Here is a 6,275-nt window from a genome sequence, read left to right as displayed (position 1 = left end):
TTCCTCAGAATGCATAGTTGAAAAGATTGTGTCACTGGGTGGGGGAAAACAATCTCACATGTGTTTGCCAATAGAATAAACTGTAACCAAATTGCAAAGACATAAAAGCAGCAGGGACAGGGTAAAAGTGACTCACTTTTGAATGTTCACAGCCTCCTTCTTCTGTACTCCCTTCAGTTTGCCAAGAAAGAATCATAATTGTCAGTCCAATATTACTACTTTCTTAAAAAGGAGGCCATGCCTTTCCACATTAAGAAATGGGGATAAGGAGTTTGGGGAGAGGGAGAATATAAATGAATCAAGAGCAAGTAGCAAGGAGGTTTTGGGAGACCATGAGGGAGACAGTTGATCCAAGCAACTACAGAGTGTTGTAGGTATGGAAAAAAGGAGAAAGTAAGAGGGTAGCTGTATTGCTGTTAATTATGTCTTTTGATTTTTGTTGTGGCTTATATAAAATGTAAATAAGAGATTTTGAGTACTTTAAAATTATTTTTTATTGCTGGGCTGTGTACTCTCAACACACATTTACGTGTGTAACATAAATCTTCAACTAAAAGACATGTATCATTAATAAGAATGTTCCACAACACACAATATGATGACCCAAATCCTGAAGGCCGATTGGGTCTACCTTTAAATACTTTAATGTTTCCCAAATACCATCCTTTTCCTCCTTGGCAGAAAGGGCAACAGATAGGAGAAGCCCATCTCAGCCACATCCCTACATCTTAAAATGTTTTCCAAAGGTGACAATGACCCAGGGCCAAAGACTTGGATGGTCATTCCCTTCTCCCTGACCTCCAGCCATCTAATCAGATCTGGAATCTCCACTAAGAAGAATATGGAGGAATGAGAGCCGTCCTTCAGAAATATAGCTGTGCCTACCTAAAACCACATTCTGCTGGCAATAACCAGCATTCTTGGCACATGAATATTAGGGGATGGATATGAGAAGAATCACACACTAGAAAGCTTCTCCTATAATTCCATGGAAAAAGGATAATAATGAAATGAGATCTGTGGTAAAGGAAGTGAATTCATCAAAGCAAAGGCCAGGAGCTGAATACCTTTCTCCCATTAGAAAAAATAACTGCTCACGAATCTTAGTGAAAACCAGCAGGAAGACTTGGCCAAGGAATTCTTTTTTTTTTTTTCAGGCGGGGACGGAGTTTCGCTCTTGTTACCCAGGCTGGAGTGCAATGGCGCGATCTTGGCTCACTGCAACCTCCGCCTCCTGGGTTCAGGGAATTCTCCTGCCTCAGCCTCCCGAGTAGCTGGGATTACAGGCATGCGCCACCATGCCCAACTAATTTTTTATATTTTTTTAGTAGAGAGGGGATTTCACCGTGTTGACCAGGATGGTCTGGATCTCTTGACCTCGTGATCCACCCAGGCAAGGAATTCTTACAGACATGTATTCAAGCTTCTGCCTCTCTCCCCCTCCTCTTAGATAACATGCTTCTTCCAAAGTTGAATAGTTTAAGATGTTAAGATCATAGTTTCCAAAATGAATAGATTGGTCAATATCAATCATCAAAAGCGTTGTTCTGGTATTTTGAGGACATACTAAACAGGTAGAATTATGCCCTTTTTCAGTAACTGAGTTGTCCTGAGTATCCTAAGCTTCTAGGGGAAAGATATTTTGTAAAACCAACATTGAACTGGGTTGAAATCCACAAATGGGATATGAAAGGACAGTCACAATGAAGATGTTTCCTATATTTTTCTAGATGTGAACTGGGATTTTTTAATATAACTATATTTATTACCTACCACTATAAAGACAAATCATGTACTAAAAATTAAAACATAAAATTATTTTTAAAATAAAATAACATAAAATGGTAAAGTATTAAAGTTGCAAAAGAAAGTAAAAACCTTTGTAATAAAAGATTCAGGAAACCAAGACCTTAATTCATTAGCATTTTAAAAAGTAATTAAAAAGTAAGAATTGACATTTTAAATGATTAACAATGAAAAGGGAGAAAGAAAGCTAATACCAGAGATAAGAAAAGTTAAGAGGCCCAAACAAATAATAAATGTATAATCTCTTGAATTATGAAAAACTAGATTAAGATAAACCAGAAGATTGTGAGAGAATTTAAAATAACACATAAGAGACATGAAAAGAATCATGAAATGATTAAATAATAAAAATGAGGAGTTTCAAATCAAGAAACTTGTGAGACTAAAAAGAAGATAAAATATAGGAGGAATGATGAAGGAAAAACCAAAGCAAAAAAAAACCACTTTGAACACCAAAATATCCTAAATAAATGAAAAGATACCTTAATTCTAGTAATTAGTTTCTCTTTTAAATTGATAAAGTAACTCTTAATACAACTAAAGAAAACATCAGCACTGGAAATAGCCAAATGTAGGCAAGTGCTTGCCTTAAGATTTCTTTAAGACTTTTCTTAAGACTTCCTAAGACTTTGTTAAAAATAACTTACTGTGGCCCTATAGCACAACTCTTAGAGCCTAAGTGGAAGCTGAACATTGAATACACATGGACACAAAGAAGGAATCAATGGACATGGAGTCCTATTCGAGGGTGGAGAGTGGGAGGAGGCTGAGGATGGAAAAACTATCGATAACATACTATGCTTATTATCTGGGTAATAAAATAATCTGTACAATAGACCCCTGTGACATGCAATTTACCCAGGTAATGATGGGTACATGCCTCCTCCAAAGTTGAATTGTTTTGTACATGCACATGTGCTCCCTGAACCTAAAATAAAAGTTGGAAAAGTATAAAATAAATGCATTTAACAACAACAGCAAAAAGAGACAAAGAAGAGGACAATACACTGAGACCAGCAGTTCTCAACCTTGGATGCCTCTGGATGATTTTGTGAAGTACTTATGTGATGCTTCACCTCACACTAAATAATCTGCAATTTTCTGCAATGGGTCTCCAGATGATTTTTAATATGCAACCAAGGTTGAAAACTACTGCCTTAAACTCTAGGTCTTCAACATGTGCCTGGGTACTCAAATTCCCAGCATTGACTATGGTTTTTTAAGCTTTATACACAATTAAAATGGGTGAACAACATCCTCATCAGACTGGTCATGCAAGCTCCAGGAGACCATCATCTCTCCACATTCAGAAGAGTTTTTCAAGTGATAGTTGCAAACTGAACGCTGAGGTCTTTGAGACAGGTGACCTTAACCTGAAATTATGGAATGAGTTCAAAATACTGTAAAACAGTGCACCACCTGGTGATTATATTGGAAGTTGCAAAATCTATGATTCTCATTTCTCAGTAGCATAATTAGTGGTACTCAGTAATGACTGCACATCAGCACCACCTGGCTAACTTTCAAACTATCAATACCTAGGCACTCCCAGAGACTCTGACTGAATTGATCTTGGGTAGGACATGGGCATAGATGTTTTTTAAAAACTTCCTAGACAATTTTAATGTTAGCTATAATTGAGAATCCTTGAACTATAAAAACACCAACAAATTCTTCCTCTACCCTACTCTGATCCTGCCTTTGAGATGACCATTCGCTTTCCACCCTTTTTCCATGCAGCTGAATATAGAAGCAGGAAATCTGTGACTCACTATAGAAATAATTTTCTACTGAGAGACAGACTTGTTGAGATGCTAAAATTTCTTATTTAAAAGCATTTCTCAGTTTGGGACCCCTGATATTGCACCTCAGTCAGTTTAATTAGATTTGGGTTTTCTCAAAGTTCTTTGCTCATAAATTTAATGCCAATCATCTGGGTCTCTTCTATGTGTGCCTACTCCCATTTATTCATTCACTTAACAAGCATCAATGGGCAATTACAATTTGCCAGGCAATGTACTTAGGTGCTGACAGTTGAGAGATAAAATAGAAACAGACAGAAAAGGTCATTACAATCCTCTCGTTTGTTATATAATGAAGGAAGTCCAAGGTACTGTGAGGTACCCCGATAGGAGAGCCAATGAAAATACTTTACTTTGTACTAGATGATTGAGGGTTTTCTAAACAAAGACAGGAGGCATGAGGAATTCAGGCAGAGGGAGGAATTTATGCAAAGGCCTAGAGGTATTAAGAGAGTAATACATTGGCAGTAGTTCTATATGCTGACTGGTATAGAGTGTAGAGGCATTAAGTTGGAGAAATAGGCAAGAGTCAGATCATGGACATCCATAGTTTTGAATTTACATTATAATGAGGACTCTGCAGGAACAACATGATACATTTTAAGTTAGAAAAAAATACTTGGTGGAAGATCCAAGATGGCCGTTTAGGAACAGCTCGGAGTTGCAGCTCCTAGTGAAAGTGCAGAGGGTGAGTGGACGCCACATTTTTATTGCCCACGGACCAGGAGATTCCCAGGCGGAGGAGCCCCATGGGTCGCCAGCGTGGCTGTTGTTGCCAGCGCTGTTCTTTTGGTTGGCGCAGCTGCTTTGCCTCGCGCTGCTGCTTTGTCGGTGCCCTGGCCGGTGGTTCTCCATACAAAATACACTGGTCCGGGTGCCATTTTGGCTGGCAATTGGAGACCCGGGAAGCCGCCCATTCATCTGATTAAAGAAGGGACTGAACAGGGAGCCAGGCCAGGAGATTCCTGAGCAAAAAAAGCACCACGAATCTCAGCGTCACTGTTTAAGCCGGTGCAGTGAGTTGCCACATGGGAAAACACACGGATCCCAGCCCTGCTTCAACAGGCAACTGGGATAGAGTCAACTGTTCAACTAAAAAAGAAAAAAAAGACTCTGAGGCAGGGAGCCAGGTGATCAGGCTCGGCTGGTCCCACCCCCACAAAAGAACAGCAATCAGAAACTCGTTGGATTGAGAGCTTCACAGCAAGCATAGCTGAACCTGGGACAGTCTAGCTCTGTGGGGGAGGGGCATCCACCATTACCAAGGCACTCCACCACTACTAAGGCAGCCTGACGTTGCCAAGGCAATCCATCATTGCTGAGGCTACCTGCCATTGCCAAGGCAACCCGCCATTGCCAAGGCAACCTGCCATTACAGAGAGAGTCAGCAAATACAGAGATGGGCCACCATTGACAAGGCAGTTCTAACTACACCCATATAAACAAGACTGCAGGGAAGTTCTCATGGCAGCTGGGCAGAGCCCACAGCAACTCAGCAAAGCCTCTGCAGGCAGACGGTGACCAGGCTGCCTCCTTGCTTGGCAGGCCACCCTGAAAAATAAAAAAGGCAGCAGCACAACGGAAACTCATAAATAAAACCCTAACTCCCTGGGACAGAGCACCTGGGAACAAAAAGCGGTTTATGAGTTCTGCTGCAGCAGACCTAAACATACCTGCCCAGCAGCTCTGAATGAACAATGGAGCTCACAGCTGAGCATTTGAGCTCCTATAAAGGACAGACTGCCTCCTCAAGCAGCTCCCTGACCCCTGTATATCCAAAGAGTCACCTTATAAAGGAGAGATCAGACTGATATTTGGCAGATATCCTTCTGGGACAAAAATAGCAGAAGAAGAAACTGGTAGCAACCCTTACTGTTCTGCTGCCGCTGCAGGCAATCCCCAGGCAAGCAGGGCCTGGAGTGAACCTTAGCAGTCCTACAGCAGAGGGGCCAGACTGTTAGAAGGAAAACTAAGAAACAGAAATAACTTCATCATCAACAAACTAGACGTCCACTCAGAGACCCAATCTGAAAGTCAGAAACTACAAAGACGACAGGTAGATAAATCCATAAAGATGGGAAGAAACCAGCGCAAAAGGGATGAAAACACCCGAAACCAGAACACCTGTCCACCTACAAGGGATCACAACTCCTCACCAGCAAGGGAACAAGGTTGGATGGAGAACAAGTGTGATGAAATGACAGAATCAGACTCAGAAGGTGGATAGTAAGAAACTTCTGTGAACAAAAAGAACATGTTCTAACCCAATGCAAAGAAACTAAGAACATTGAAAAAAGATTTGACAAAATGCTAATGAGAAAGGACAAATTAGAAAGGAATAAAAGTGAATCAGTGGAGCTGAAAAACACAACATGAGAATTTCACGAAGCATGCACGAGTTTCAACAGCCGAATTGAGCAAGGAGAAGAAAGGATATCAGAGGTTGAAGATCAACTCAATGAAATGAAATGAGACAGCAAGAATAGAGAAAAAAGGGTAAAAAGGAATGAACAAAGTCTCCAAGAAACGTGGGACTATGTGAAAAGACCTAATCTATGTTTGATAGGTGTACCTGAATGCAACGAAGAGAATGAATCCAAGCTGGAAAATACTCTTCAGGATATTATCCAGGAAAACTTCCCCAACCTAGCAAGGCAGGCCAATATT

Source organism: Sapajus apella, unplaced genomic scaffold (genome assembly GCF_009761245.1).
Source record: "Sapajus apella isolate SASKATOON/1434 unplaced genomic scaffold, GSC_monkey_1.0 scaffold10, whole genome shotgun sequence".
Taxonomy (NCBI): domain Eukaryota; kingdom Metazoa; phylum Chordata; class Mammalia; order Primates; family Cebidae; genus Sapajus; species Sapajus apella.
The sequence above is the reverse complement of the archived record's forward strand: the minus strand, read 5'-3'. Positions refer to the sequence as shown.